Below are 15,866 nucleotides of genomic sequence, written 5' to 3' on the forward strand. Positions count from 1 at the left end.
ACCATTGGGGTGCCAGAGCAGCCAGGCTGTATCACAATCCGGCCGTGATTGGGAGTCCCATAGGGCGGCGCGTAGCATCATCCGGGTTTGGACGGGGTAGGCCGTCATTGTAAATAAGAATGTGTTCTTAACTGACTTGCCTTGTTAAATAGAATAAAATAAAAATCAGATGGTGCCTAGGAGTCTAAGATGAAAATATTCCTGTAAATCTGGGTACCTTTTATGTGCTCATGGAGACACACCGGCTGATTCAAAGTTGTGCAGGGCTCTCCAGAATTCCACAGGAAAGAAGGCCTTTCATATCAAGCAATTGGCGTCGTATGAAAATGAAGTTGACATTTATTGTCATAAATCTTGCCCTGGAGGCAGAACTGGGCGATTTCCGCTAGATGCCCCAGCTGCAAAGTAAAAATTGGCTACGTTGTAAAAATTATTGAAAACAAAAATTTGATTTTGGTCTTAATTTAAGGTTAGGGTTAGGGATTAGGGTTTCAGTGTGGTTAAGGTTAGGGTTAGGATTAGGTTTAAAATCAGATTTTATGACTTTGTGGCTGTGCCAGCTAGTGACCACTCTGCAGAGCTGTCTCCAGAAGAAGGTTCATGACGGAAAACATTAACCTGCATATGATGAGCTCTCCACAAGCCAATTCTCAATGGATGTGGTTTTATGGGGACATCCAAACACGCTGTAATTGGTCTTATTGCATTCTGAATAGGGAGGCATGGTAGAATTGGGAAACGTGTCCTGCTATAACACACTGTCATAACCATATGTAATAGCAGTTAGGGTCACACTGGAACACTAATGCACTTATCGAAAACGTTTTAAATATCTGTAACATTTAGTGTGCATTAGGGCGCTTTCAAAATGTAGCCTACCAGAGCTAGTTAAATTAGAATTCTCAGATGTGCTTGCTGTTTTGTGAGTTGACAAGCTGGCTGCTCAATAAACAAACAGTCTGGTTCGTTTTCTGATATACTGCTCAGAGAGTGACATCTTTAAACCCCAGAAGACACATCAAACCCACAGTGACTGATTCTGATATCTCAATTAGCACCTGGATAGCTCCTAACATGTCACTCCTGCACTTCTATACCCATTCCCTGGCTGGCCTCACTGGGAGATCAATGCACCTGCCTTTTTGCATTTTCCCATTTCAGCAGCCAGGAGCTAAACATCGTGCATGTTTAATTAGGAGTATTTGGGGTCTTGGGAACGCTGTTGACATTTTTTATCCATACTTTCCATACTGACATCTTTAATACACTGATGTAATATTCAGGCTACTAATACACTAATGTAATATTCAGTCTACTAATACACCGGACAGTGCTAAAACACTGAGCTACGTACATATCAGTACAAGATAAGATAGCACACATACCTTCCATGAAGAAGAATCTGATTCATATTATTATTTATAAAGGGACACATATTTTCAGAGGGAAAATGTGTCCTACCTGTTGGGTGTGTCATCAAAAGCTTTGCCTCATTCCACATTCCTCCACATTCCTCAACCCTGAAAGAGAACAAAAATGAAGATGTGAGAAATATCATAAAACTAAAAGGATTTTCTTCCCCTCGTAGTATGCGACTATAGGGGACGCGAGGCGGCGGCAGGGGGGGGACGCTGTTTTTTCTTTTTCTTTAAAGGAACTCAGTCTGGCTTTAAAACGTACTCTTGTGGTCCTCTGTAGCTCAGCTGGTAGAGCACGGCATTTGTAACGCCAGGGTAGTGGGTTCGATCCCCGGGACCACCCATACACGGCACGGGATGTTTCCCCAATACTTACACTACCTTTCAAAAGTTTAGGGTCACTTAGAAATGTCTTTGTTTTCGAAAGAAAAGCAATTTTTTTGTCCATTAAAATAACATCAAATTGATCAGAAATACAGTGTAGACATTGTTAATGTTGGAAATGGCTATTGTAGCTGGAAATGGCAGATTTTTTATAGAATATCTACATAGGCGTACAGAGGCCCATTATCAGCAACCATCAGTCCTGTGTTCCAATGGCACGTTGTTTTTGCTAATCCAAGTTCATCATTTTAAAAGGCTAATTGATCATTAGAAAACCCTTTTGCAATTATGTTAGCACAGCTGAAAACTGTTGTGCTGATTAAAGAAGCAATAAAAGTGGCCTTCTTGAAACTAGTTGAGTATCTGGAGCATCAGCAATTGCTGGGTTCGATATCAGGATCAAAATGGCCAGAAACAAAGAACTTTCTTCTGAAACTCGTCAGTCTATTCTTGTTCTGAGAAATGAAGGCTATTCCATGCGAGAAATTGCCAAGAAACTGAAGATCTCGTACAACGCTGTGTACTACTCCCTTTATAGAACAGCGCAAACTGGCTCTAACCAGAATAGAAAGGGGAGTGGGAGACCCCGGTGCACAACTGAGCAAAAGGACAAATACATTAGAGTGTCTAGTTTGAGACACAGACGCCTCACAGGTCCTCAACTGGCAGCTTCATTAAATAGTACCCGCAAAACACCAGTCTCAACGTCAACAGTGAAGAGGCGACTCCGGGATGCTGACCTTCTAGGCAGAGTAGCAAAGAAAAAGCCATATCTCAGACTCCCCATCTTAATCTTTTATTTTTATTGGCCAGTCTGAGATATGGCTTTTTCTTTACAACATTAACAATGTCTACACAGTATTTCTGATCAATTGGATGTTATTTTAATGGACAAAAAATTGCTTTTCTTTCGAAAACAAGGACATTTCTAAGTGACCCCAAACTTTTGAATGGTATTGTATATATTTTAAGATGTTTTTATTTGGACAGGTTACATGATCAATTTGAGTCATGCTATTATGAGACCAATCCTCTAGTCAATCTGGTGGTAACCAATCCTCTAGTCTATCTGGTGGTAACCAATCCTCTAGTCTATCTGGTGGTAGGTAGCTTAGTGGTTAAGAGCGTTGTGCCAGTAACCGAAAGGTCGCTGGTTCTAATCCCCGAGCCTACTAGGTGAAAGATCTGTTGATGTGCCCTTGAGCAAGGCACTTAACCCTAATTGCTCCTGTAAGTCGCTCTGGATAAGAGCGTCTGCTAAATGACAAAAAAAATAATAATAATAATAATAAATATATGGTGGTAACCAATCCTCTAGTGTATCTGGTGGTAACCAATCCTCTAGTCTATCTGGTGGTAACCAATCCTCTAGTGTATCTGGTGGTAACCAATCCTCTAGTCTATCTGGTGGTAACCAATCCTCTAGTCTATCTGGTGGTAACCAATCCTCTAGTGTATCTGGTGGTAACCAATCCTCTAGTGTATCTGGTGGTAACCAATCCTCTAGTCTATCTGGTGGTAACCAATCCTCTAGTCTATCTGGTGGTAACCAATCCCCTAGTCTATCTGGTGGTAACCAATCCCCTAGTCTATCTGGTGGTAACCAATCCCCTAGTCTATCTGGTGGTAACCAATCCTCTAGTGTATCTGGTGGTAACCAATCCCCTAGTCTATCTGGTGGTAACCAATCCCCTAGTCTATCTGGTGGTAACCAATCCCCTAGTCTATCTGGTGGTAACCAATCCTCTAGTATATCTGGTGGTAACCAATCCCCTAGTCTATCTGGTGGTAACCAATCCTCTAGTGTATCTGGTGGTAACCAATCCTCTAGTCTATCTGGTGGTAACCAATCCTCTAGTGTATCTGGTGGTAACCAATCCCCTAGTCTATCTGGTGGTAACCAATCCTCTAGTATATCTGGTGGTAACCAATCCTCTAGTGTATCTGGTGGTAACCAATCCTCTAGTCAATCTGGTGGTAACCAATCCCCTAGTCTATCTGGTGGTAACCAATCCTCTAGTGTATCTGGTGGTAACCAATCCCCTAGTCTATCTGGTGGTAACCAATCCTCTAGTGTATCTGGTGGTAACCAATCCTCTAGTGTATCTGGTGGTAACCAATCCTCTAGTCTATCTGGTGGTAACCAATCCTCTAGTCTATCTGGTGGTAACCAATCCTCTAGTGTATCTGGTGGTAACCAATCATCTAGTCTATCTGGTGGTAACCAATCCTCTAGTGTATCTGGTGGTAACCAATCCCCTAGTCTATCTGGTGGTAACCAATCCTCTAGTCTATCTGGTGGTAACCAATCCCCTAGTCTATCTGGTGGTAACCAATCCCCTAGTCTATCTGGTGGTAACCAATCCCCTAGTCTATCTGGTGGTAACCAATCCCCTAGTCTATCTGGTGGTAACCAATCCCCTAGTCTATCTGGTGGTAACCAATCCTCTAGTCTATCTGGTGGTAACCAATCCTCTAGTGTATCTGGTGGTAACCAATCCTCTAGTCTATCTGGTGGTAACCAATCCTCTAGTCTATCTGGTGGTAACCAATCCTCTAGTGTATCTGGTGGTAACCAATCCCCTAGTGTATCTGGTGGTAACCAATCCCCTAGTCTATCTGGTGGTAACCAATCCTCTAGTCTATCTGGTGGTAACCAATCCTCTAGTATATCTGGTGGTAACCAATCCCCTAGTCTATCTGGTGGTAACCAATCCTCTAGTGTATCTGGTGGTAACCAATCCTCTAGTCTATCTGGTGGTAACCAATCCCCTAGTCTATCTGGTGGTACGCTACTGATTATGAGGTAAAAACCTGCCAAACTAGGGCCACCACATGTCAGTGTGTAACGCTGACAGGCATGTGCACAGACAGGGCTCTACCTGACAGGTCACATGCCCCTTTGCCCTTCCAGTCTCTAAAGTGCCCTGTTAGGTGGTGTTAGAATATTTTTGCATAATTTTTTGTAATTGTTGTTTGGAACCCAAGAACACACTGCCCGCAAGTCGTTGTCAAGTTCGCCACCCCCCACCCCGTCCAGTGGTTGCGCCTGTTGATCTGCCCTGTATGGAGCTCAAGCACGCCCTGTTGCCTTTTTCCCAGTCTGTCCTGTACAGTGAGTGTGCACGCCCGGTATCCAAAACATGCATGGATTGAGAGATGTGGTCACCAGGCTAATGTGTGTAGCTAGCTACCTAGTTTAAATATCAACAGTACTGTCAAGGGCAGCCCTTTTTTCATTTTGAGAACCTGTCCCCTGAAAGGTCTGGCACGGCCCTGAACGCTGATGTTGCCTTGTGTAACCCTATGATGATTAATCTTACATTACATGAGCAAAGTCCTCCTGAAAAATGATAACCCAGAATGTCCTAATTATGGTATTCATGAATATGGAATTGAGTGCAGTGTAAATCTGTAGCTCCAAGCTAAATCTACATCTCGGTATTACACTGTGACCCCCACATGTCTGGAGGATACAGCAAACAGGCATACTGAAACTAACCAGGCAGAGTGAGGGAATGAAGTGCATCGATTGCTTGTGATTAACTAGACTGAGATAAACCCTCTGCTTATTATGCAGATTACTGGAGGCTCCCCGCTCCAGATTACTGAGGCTCCAGATTATAGAGGCTCCCCGCTCCAGATTACTGGAGGCTCCCCGCTCCAGATTACTGAGGCTCCAGATTATAGAGGCTCCCCGCTCCAGATTATTGGAGGCTCCCCGCTCCAGATTATTGAGGCTCCAGATTACTGAGGTTCCCTCTTCAAGATGACTGAGACTCCCCGATCCAGATTACAGAGGCTCCCCACTCCAGGTAACTGAGGCTCCAGATTACTGAGGCTCCCCACTCCAGATTACAGAGGATACCCACTCCAGATTACCGAGGCTCCCCACTCCAGATTACAGAGTCTCCCCGCTCTACATTACAGAGGCTCCCGGCTCCAGATTACAGAGTCTCCCCAATCCAGATTACCGAGGCTCCTCACCCCAGATTACTGAGGCTTCCCACTCCAGATTACAGAGGCTCCCTGCTCAAGATTAGAGAGGTTCCTCACTCCAGATTACCGAGGCTCCCCACTCCAGATTACCGAAACTCCCCACTCCAGATTACTGAGGCTCCCCACTCCAGATTACTGAGGTTCCAGATTACTGAGGCAACAAACTTCAGATTACAGAGTCTCCTCCCACCAAATTACTGAGACTCCCCACTCCAGATTACTGAGGCTCCCAGCTCAAGATTACTGAGGCTCCTCACTCCAGATTACACCCCACTCCAGATTACAGAGGTTCCCCGCTCCAGAATACTGAGGCTCCCCACTCCAGGTTACCGAGGTTTCTCTCGCCAGTGTACTGTCTCCCCACTCCAGATTACCGAAGCTCCAGATACAGAGGCTCCAGATTACCGAGGCTCCCTGCTCCAGATTACTGATGCTCCCCACTCCAGATTACCAATGCTCCCCACTCCAGATTACAGAGGCTCCCCACTCTGGATTACTGAGGATCTCCACTCAAATTACTGAGGCTCCAGATTATCCAGGCTCCTCACTCCAGATTACCGAGGCTCCCCGCTCCAGATTACTGACGTTCCCCGCTCCAGATTACTGAGGCTCCCCGCTCTACATTACCGAGGCTCCCCACTCCAAATTACTGAGGTTCCAGATTACTGAGGCTACAAGCTCCAGATTACAGAGTCTCCTCCCTCCAGATTACTGAGGCTCCCAGCTCAAGATTACTGAGGCTCCTCACTCCAGATTACACCCCACTCCAAATTACAGAGACTCCCCGCTCCAGAATACAGAGGCTCCCCACTCCAGATTACTGAGGCTCCCCACTCCAGATTACCGAGGTTTCTCGCTCCAGAATACTGACTCCCCACTCCAGTTTACCGAGGTTCCAGATACAGGGGCTCCTTATTACCGAGGCTCCCCGCTCCAGATTACTGAGGATCTCCACTCAAATTACTGAGGCTCCAGATTACCAAGGCTCCCCACTCCAGATTACTGACGTTCCCCGCTCCAGATTACTGAGGCGCCCCGCTCTAGATTACCGAGGCTCCCAGCTCCAGATTACCAAGATTACAGAGGCTCCCCGCTCCAGATTACAGAGGCTCCCCGCTCCAGATTACCAAGGCTCCCTGCTCCTGATTACCGAGGCTCCTCACTCCAGATTACAGAGGCTCCCCACTCCAGAATACTGAGGCTCCCCACTCCAGATTACAGAGGCTCCAGATTACAGAGGGTCCAGATTATCGAGGCGCCCCGCTCCAGATTACTGACGCTCCCCACTCCAGATTACCGAGGCTCCCCACTCCAGATTACCGAGGCTTCCCATTCCAGATTGCTGAGGTTCCAGATTACCGATGCTCCCCGCTCTAGATTACAGAGTCTCCTCACACCAGATTACTGAGGATCCCTACTCCAGATTACCGAGGCTCCCCGCTCAAGATTACTGAGGCTCCTCACTCCAGATTACACCCCACTCCAGATTACAGAGGCTCCCTGCTCCAGATTCCAGAGGCTCCCCGCTCCAGATTACGGAGGCTCCCTGCTCCAGCATATTGTACAGATGCAGCTGCTCTTCCAGATGGTGGGTACACAGCTGTGTCATTATGCCTCCCTTGTCTACACTTCAAGAGAACTGCATCAAAGAAGAACCCGACTGCAATGAATTAAGAAAAATAAACAAAACCCATCAAGTACATTTCTACAGTGGAGGTCCCAGAGTGGAGGAGAGGAGAAAGCAGAAGCCATATCACATACTGTATAGGCATGGAGTCGCCACTCATGTATACTGCACCCAAAATCTGTTGGATGCTACAACGTGCACCAAACATATGTTGTTTTTTAATGGCTATGAAATTGGTGCCGCAGACAGAAATAAATTCATATTTGAGAGGAAAGCCTTAGTTTAGCCAAAGTCAACACTTAACCCCATTTAGAGTGTGATAAAAAAAATAAAATAAAAATCCCTTACAAGCATTGCTTTTTTTTTTTTTTTCTTTACTGAGGCTCCCTACTCCAGATTACCGAGGCTCCCCACTCCAGATTACCGAGGCTCCTCACTCCAGATTACCGAGGCTCCCCACTCCAGATTACCGAGGCTCCCCACTCCAGATTACCGAGGCTCCCCACTCCAGATTACCGAGGCTCCTCACTCCAGATAACACCCCACTCCAGATTATAAAGACTCCCTGCTCCAGATTCCAAAGGCTCCCTGCTCCAGCCAGACCTGAACAATATCAGGAACAAAATGTGAATAGATAGGCCTAGTCCCCCTCCGGAGGTGGTCAGCCAGACCTGAACAATATCAGGAACAAAATGTGAATGGATAGGCCTAGTCCCCCTCCGGAGGTGGTCAGCCAGACCTGAACAATATCAGGAACAAAATGTGAATGGATAGGCCTAATCCCCCTCCGGAGGTGGTCAGCCAGACCTGAACAATATCAAGAACAAAATGTTTATTTTGCGCATCCAGACATTTAAAAGCAACCTCAGGTGTTAGGATAACCAAGCTTGCATTTAAATGTCAGGTCTAGACGGGGTCAAAGAGATCCTCTTCAGCCTGACCTTTTGTGAGAACACTAGGCCCGTCTAGGGCACGTGCCCCAACCTGAGTATGGTGCACATGATGACCCTTGAACTCAGAGGCCAGCCAGGATAGGATCTTTGCACACGGCTGTCATAACTGCTCTAAGACAACAGGAAACCTCTACAGGGCTTTACATGGAGTTAATATTGCAAAGTTGTTTTGGCCAATATTATCATAGGTGTATCATTGTTACTGCACTGGTTTTGTGATAAATCAGCAGGTCATTACAGAGTACTGTACGTTTCTGTCACACTCTGGCTCCAGGACTTGTGTATTTGAGCCAGGGGTGTATGTTGTTTTGTTGGGTTTTGGGTGATTGTTTATGTTTGCATGTCTGTCACGTTTATTTCTAGGTTGGGAGTTCTGGGGTGTCTATTTCTAGGTCGTTGATTGGTGTCGTGTGACTCCCAATCGGAGGTAACGAGTGTCAGCTGTCGGCTCGTTATCTCTGATTGGGAGCCATATTTAAACTGTTGTGTTTCACTGTTTGTTTGTGGGTTTTTGTTCCAGGTTCAGTATTTTGTCTGTTGGACTTCACTATCGTCTTTTGTTGTTTTTCCGTGGTTGCTTTAATTAATAAAGTCATCATGTTCACTCGCAACGCTGCGCATTGGTCTGCTCATTTTCAAGACGATCGTGACAGAAAAACCCACCATCAAAGGACCAAGCAGCGTGTCCAGGAGCAAAGAGACTGGACATGGGTGGAGGCGCCGGGTAAGGAGATCGAGAGGCTGGCGATGGCCCAGGTGGGCAAATCGTGGTCCTGGGAGGACATGCTCGGGGGCAAGGGACCTTGGGGGAAGATCAAGGCCCTGGCGAGAGAGGAGCATCGGCGGCAGCAGGTTTTTCGTCGGAAGGACGAGAGGCAACCCCAAGAAATTTTTTGGGGGGCACATGGCCGGCTGGGCAGCAGGAGGCTGCCACAGGGAGAAAAGGAGAAAAGGCTATCGGATTACGGGAGCCATTGGCGAGTAGAGGGAGGGAAGTTGTTGTCGCACGGCATGAGAGACTGAAGTGTGTTACCAGTCCGGTCCGGCCCGTTCCTGATCCCCAGTTAAGGCCAGTGGTGTGTGTTCCCGGTACGGACCGGCCTGTTCCTGCTCCAAGCACGTATCCTACGGGGTGCGTCACCAGCCCAGCCCGGCCTGTTCCTTCAGAGCCGTCCGCCAGACCCGGAGCCGCTAGAGCCTTCCGCCAGACAGAATCATACACCTGCTATGGAATCAGCAGGAGCCGACGCAGCCTATGCTGGACTGGAGGCTCGGGGTTCGTGACGGGCAGGAGCGGCTCATGCGGATGGGAGCCGCCCTGCTGGGAGGTGATGACTGCAATCCGAGGCTGGGGTCCGCCTCCACCGCTAGCCGCCCAGCCAGCACCATCAGCCAGCCATGAGCAGCCAGACCCGTCAGCCAGCCACGAGCAGCCAGATCCGTCAGCCAGCCATGAGCAGCCAGATCCGTCAGCCAGCCATGAGCAGCCAGATCCGTCAACCAGCCATGAGCAGCCAGATCCGTCAGCCAGCCATGAGCAGCCAGATCCGTCAGCCAGCCATGAGCAGCCAGATCCGTCAGCCAGCCATGAGCAGCCAGACCCGTCAGCCAGCCATGAGCAGCCAGACCCGTCAGCCAGCCATGAGCAGCCAGATCCGTCAGCCAGCCATGAGCAGCCAGATCCGTCAGCCAGCCATGAGCAGCCAGATCCGTCAGCCAGCCATGAGCAGCCAGATTCGTCAGCCAGCCATGAGCAGCCAGATCCGTCCAGCCAGCCACGAGCAGCCAGATCCGTCAGCCAGCCATGAGCAGCCAGATCCGTCAGCCAGCCATGAGCAGCCAGACCCGTCAGCCAGCCACGAGCAGCCAGACCCGTCAGCCAGCCATGAGCAGCCAGATCCGTCAGCTAGCCATGAGCAGCCAGATCCGTCAGCCAGCCATGAGCAGCCAGGATCCGTCAGCCAGCCATGAGCAGCCAGATCCGTCCGCCAGCCAGCGAGCAGCCAGATCCGTTAGCCAGCCATGAGCCGTCCAGCCAGGGATCCGCCAGAGCCGTCCAGCCAGGATCCGCCAGAGCTGTCCAGCCAGGATCCGCCAGAGCCGTCCAGCCAGGATCCGCCAGAGCCGTCCAGCCAGGGATCCGCCAGAGCCGTCCCAGCCAGGATCCGCCAGAGCCGGTCCAGCCAGGATCCGCCAGAGCCAGCCAGCCAGGATCCGCCAGAGCCGTCCAGCCAGGATCCGTCAGCCAGCGCATGAGCCGTCCAGCCAGGATCCGCCAGAGCCGTCCAGCCAGGATCCGCCAGAGCCGTCCAGCCAGGATCCGCCAGAGCCGTCCAGCCAGGATCCGCCAGAGCCGTCCAGCCAGGATCCGCCAGAGCCGTCCAGCCAGGATCCGCCAGAGCCGTCCAGCCAGGATCCGCCAGCCAGCCAGGATCCGCCAGAGCCAGCCAGCCAGGATCCGCCAGAGCCGTCCAGCCGGGATCCGCCAGAGCCGTCCAGCCGGGATCCGCCAGAGCCGTCCAGCCGGGATCCGCCAGAGTCGTCCAGCCGGGACCCGCCAGAGCCGTCCAGCCGGGATCGCCAGTGCCGTCCAGCCGGGATCCGCCAGAGCCGTCCAGCCGGGATCCGCCAGAGCCGTCCAGCCGGGATCCGCCAGAGCCGTCCAGCCGGGATCCGCCAGAGCCGTCCAGCCGGGATCCGCCAGTGCCGTCCAGCCGGGATCCGCCAGAGCCGTCCCAGCCGGGATCCGCCAGAGCCGACCAGCCAGGAGCCACCAGAGCCGTCCAGCCAGTATCCGCCATTCAGCCTGGTACTGCCCCTAGTCCGGTACTGCCCCTTAGTCCGGTACTGCCCCTTAGTCCGGTGCTGCCCCTTAGTCCGGTGCCGCCCTTAACCCAGTGGGGTTTAGTTGGGGGGTGGTCATGTGGAGGAGGCTAGGGAAGCGGGTGGTGACTAAGGTGGGATGGGGACCACGACCAGGGGCAGAACCGCCACCGTGGACAGACGCCCACCCAGACCCTCCCCTAGACTGTATGCTGGTGCGCCCGGAGTTCGCACCTTTAGGGGGTACTGTCACACTCTGGCTCCAGGACTTGTGTGCATTTGAGCCAGGGTGTATGTTGTTTTGTTGGGTTTTGGGTGATTGTTTATGTTTGCATGTCTGTCACGTTTATTTCTAGGTTGGGAGTTCTGGGTGTCTATTTCTAGGTCGTTGATTGGTGTCGTGTGACTCCCAATCGGAGGTAACGAGTGTCAGCTGTCGGCTCGTTATCTCTGATTGGGAGCCATATTTAAACTGTTGTGTTTCACTGTTTGTTTGTGGGTTTTTGTTCCAGGTTCAGTATTTTGTCTGTTGGACTTCACTATCGTCTTTTGTTGTTTTTCCGTGGTTGCTTTAATTAATAAAGTCATCATGTTCACTCGCAACGCTGCGCATTGGTCTGCTCATTTTCAAGACGATCGTGACAGTTTCAAGTCTCTCCCAAAAAATTCTAAGGGCTCAATTAAATCTGTATTGCAGAATATCCGCATTATAGCTCTATTGAAATTTAAAGGCAATGTTCCTGCATTCACTATAAACGCTGCAGATGTCGGCTCAATTGGAAATTACTTTTACATTTTAATGCGGCACTTCCACGAATACGGATTGAATTCAGCCATAAGTTAATTAATAAAGCTCAATATTGGTGTTCCGTGAGGGCAGTGTGGGTAGTACTCAATGTTAAAGCAGCTATTGGGTCCACCGTGATTAGATGAGATGGTTATTAAACCGGAGCCTTTTCAACGCAGTAGGAAATCCCTCTTCTCTGTCCTGTCTGATTTCATGCATATATTCAGTATTGACAGAGAATGTATGGCATAAATCACTTCTTCCTAAACATTCAACCCACCGTGAAAGGAACCTCTGGTTAGCATTGGACATAAAACTACATGGCGAGCAGCAGAAGAAGTGTTTGTATGCCAGCAGGTGAAAAACCCACTCGCTTGTGTTTTAGAATTAATTCATCTGCTGTATATATAAAAATATATATATTTGAAAAAAAAAATTTGCCCATCTCCAGCAGAGCGCCACAGCTGAGGAGAATGAGCCTCGAGCAGCACAAAGACCCCCCCTCAAAGAGTCCACTTTAACTTGCCTGTTGTTAGGACCAGATCCACATGGGGCCAGATCTGATTGGAAAGCCCAGAGGGAGGCGTCCCACCAGTCACTGGGGCATTGTTAGTGGCTTCAAAATGACCAGAGAAGAATGGCTGATTATACAACCACAGCCAGTGCTACTAATAGGAATTCTATTTGAATTTCTAACAGAACAGACGTTTGCTGGGCACCTCCATGGAGTGTGCATACACAGTTATGCTAATTTACCAGTGTTTTTCCCTTCAAGTTAGCTCTGAGTCATTAGAACACACAGTTAGCTTGGATCCCTCTGTCAAACTAATCATTGGCCGTTATTGATATTAATTAAACATTTTCCTCCCCATCTCCTTTTGAGACCCGGTATCTGTTGGTTGGTAAATGTAGTTACTGTGGCCTGTTGAGGAGCTGAAATCCAAGGAACGCTAATAGTCATGAGCCATTTATCAGAAAGAGAACACGTGGCCAATTAGGTAGTGGGCAGACAGTTGTCTTGATTCTCCACTGACTACGTTTTGATCACCATTATACGGTGCTAACAGGGCAGAAACTGCTAAGCATGGAGTCTGTGGGGGGTTTGCTATTGCTCACTCCCTGACTGTCTGGGTGACAGGTGAAAGGGGCCAGTGATGGCTCTAAGCTTGATTAGGACACCACATCAGTTTATATGTATTGCCAAGGCTCATGATGTCACAGCTGGTCCCTCACTACGGTGAGTCAATCATTAATTAGGCAAAGAAATGTACAGCAAGCAATCGTTATTTGATGAGCCCATTTACCTTTAAATATCGCAACACTTGACTAACAAGTCTCCACCATTATGTTCCAATAAGGGTTGAAAGGAAGGGATTTTGGCCACCCTAATAGGTGACAAGGTTTTTAATCTCTCTAGATTCCAAGGGACTTGAAGTAGCAGGAACATATATCAAAAAGCCTATCATCACTCTGATCTTCTGCGTAAAATCAATAGTGAGCCATAGATGCCTTGAGTTTTCACAGTTCTCCCCCGTCATTTAAAAAAGACTGCACCATGCAGAGTAGGGCCCCAAGATCATTGTCACGACTTCCGCCGAGGCTGCCTCCCCTCTTTGTTCAGGCAGGTTTCGTCGTTCGTCGCCACCGGCTTACTAGCTACTGCCGATCCCATTCTCATCACTCCACTTGTCATGTCTTGTCTTGTCAATCACACACACCTGGTGCTCATTCCCCTAATTAGTATGTGTATAAGTGTTCCCTCTGTTCCCCTTGTCTTTGTGAGTGATTGTTTATTGTGAGAGCGAGGAGCTCGGTTGAGATACTCTTCTATTTGTACTTGCCAAGGTGGAATGTTTTCCCTTGGTATAGTTTAGTTTTCACGCTGGGAGCGTTTGATTTATGTAAACGGAATAAACTCTGGACTTCGGTGTTTTACCTCCTGCGCCAGACTCCTTCCTTCACACCTCGTCACAGAATCACTCACCCGCTGAATGGAGTCAGCAGGAGAACAATGCATGCCTGGAGTTGTGGCAAGGGTCCAGGAGCATTCCTCGATGCTGGCCAGCTTGGGGGAAGCGATGGATCGGGTTCTTCAGGTAGTAGAACGCCTGGAGAGGAGAGGACCCGATCTATCGTGACCAGCTGGTCAACCGGATCCAGCCACCTACACCCCAGCCCCTGGAGGGATCCAGATATCCCGGCCACCGGCGTTTGATGGGACGGCAGCATGATGTAAGGGATTTATGCTCCAACTCGTGCTATATATCTCCAGCATCAGGCCGGCGCCACTGGAGCGGGAGAAGGTGTCCATCCTCGTTTCCTGCCTTTGTGGGAGAGCCCTGGAGTGGGCCAACGCGGTGTGGAACGAGAGAGGTGCCGCGTTGGAGGACTACGGGGAGTTTGCTCGCCTCTTTCGGGCCGTTTTTGATCACCCGCCTGAGGGTCGAGAGGCGGGCAAACAACTGGTCCATCTGAGGCAGGGGACACGGACCGCACAGGACTACGCGCAGGAGTTCCGGACGCTGGCAGCGGGGTCCGGGTGGAACGAGCGGGCCCTGATCAACCATTTCCAGTGCCACCTATGTCACGATTCTCTAAAGCAGAACCCAGAAGCAGACCAGGACAAGGTGAGTAGAACAAGTATTTATTTACAAACTCAAATGTGGAAGCAGAAAAATCCAGGAGACGGAGCGGGCAGCGGAGGTGAGTTGGTGGGAGTGAATAGGCATATCCAATGGTGTCACAGAAGCCACTGACGACCAGGCAGGGGTGGGGTGAATGTTCCGGGAGAATGACTGTAGACAGAGTAAACGGAGGCGAGTACACGGCAAGCAAAAAGTACAGAAAAACAAAACTAACTCTAGTAAACTTGAGGCTGATACGCTGACACAACATACTGTTCATGGCTAACGATCCGGCAGGGAATGGATGTCAGGTCAGAGCTTATGAAGTGGAGAGGTGATGATCAGGACCAGGTGTGCAGATAGCTGATGAGATGCAGGTGCGGGTAATCGAGAGATCTCCCGCCTAGCCTCGTCGCCCGGCAACCAGACAGGGTGCGTTCAGGAACCTCAGGAAACAGACTCCAAGACAGAAAACAGGCAACTCAGGCAGAAACAGACTCAGGAAGCGGGATTCATGACAACCTAAGGGAGGAGGTCCGACGGGAGCTAGCCTGCCGTGATGCCATGCTATCGTTCTCCCAACTGGTGGACATGGCCATCCGGCTGGACAATCTGCTAGCAGCCAGAGGACGTCCTGGTAGGGGTCTTCCCGTTCCCACTCCGGACAACTCTGTCCCAGAGCAGATGGAGCTGGGGGGAGCTGCCGGTCGAGAGAGCGCAGGAGGACAGCGACAGTGCCACTATGGTGGCACGAAGGGACAATCCACCTCACTTCGCAGTCAACGTTCTTTTGGGTCTGGAGGCGGTATGCAGGGTACTCACGCATCACCCCAGGTAACGAACACCCAAACTTGTTCAGAGCCTTTTGCGGCGCACTGTACCCTATCTATCTCCTTTCCCGATCACCTGGTAGTTTCCCAGTGTAAGGCGCTAGTCGATTCAGGCGCAGCTGGGAACTTTATGGTCAGGGCATTTGCACGCCGTCAAGGCATTTCATTGGTTCCCCTAACCATTCCACTCCCCATCAGAGCACTTGATAGGGTCCGGGTTGGTTAAGGAGGTTACTGTACCAGTCACCATGATTACACAGGAGACGCATGTTGAGCAGATCACTTTTTTGATTATTGAGTCTCCTGCTTACCCTTGGGTATTCCGTGGTTAGCCCTTCACAACCCCAATTTTTCATGGACGCAGAGGGTTCTTACGGGGTGGTCGCGTGAGTGTCCGGGTAGGTGTCTAGGTGTTTCCGTT

Source organism: Coregonus clupeaformis, chromosome 40 (assembly GCF_020615455.1).
Source record: "Coregonus clupeaformis isolate EN_2021a chromosome 40, ASM2061545v1, whole genome shotgun sequence".
Classification (NCBI taxonomy): Eukaryota; Metazoa; Chordata; class Actinopteri; order Salmoniformes; family Salmonidae; genus Coregonus; species Coregonus clupeaformis.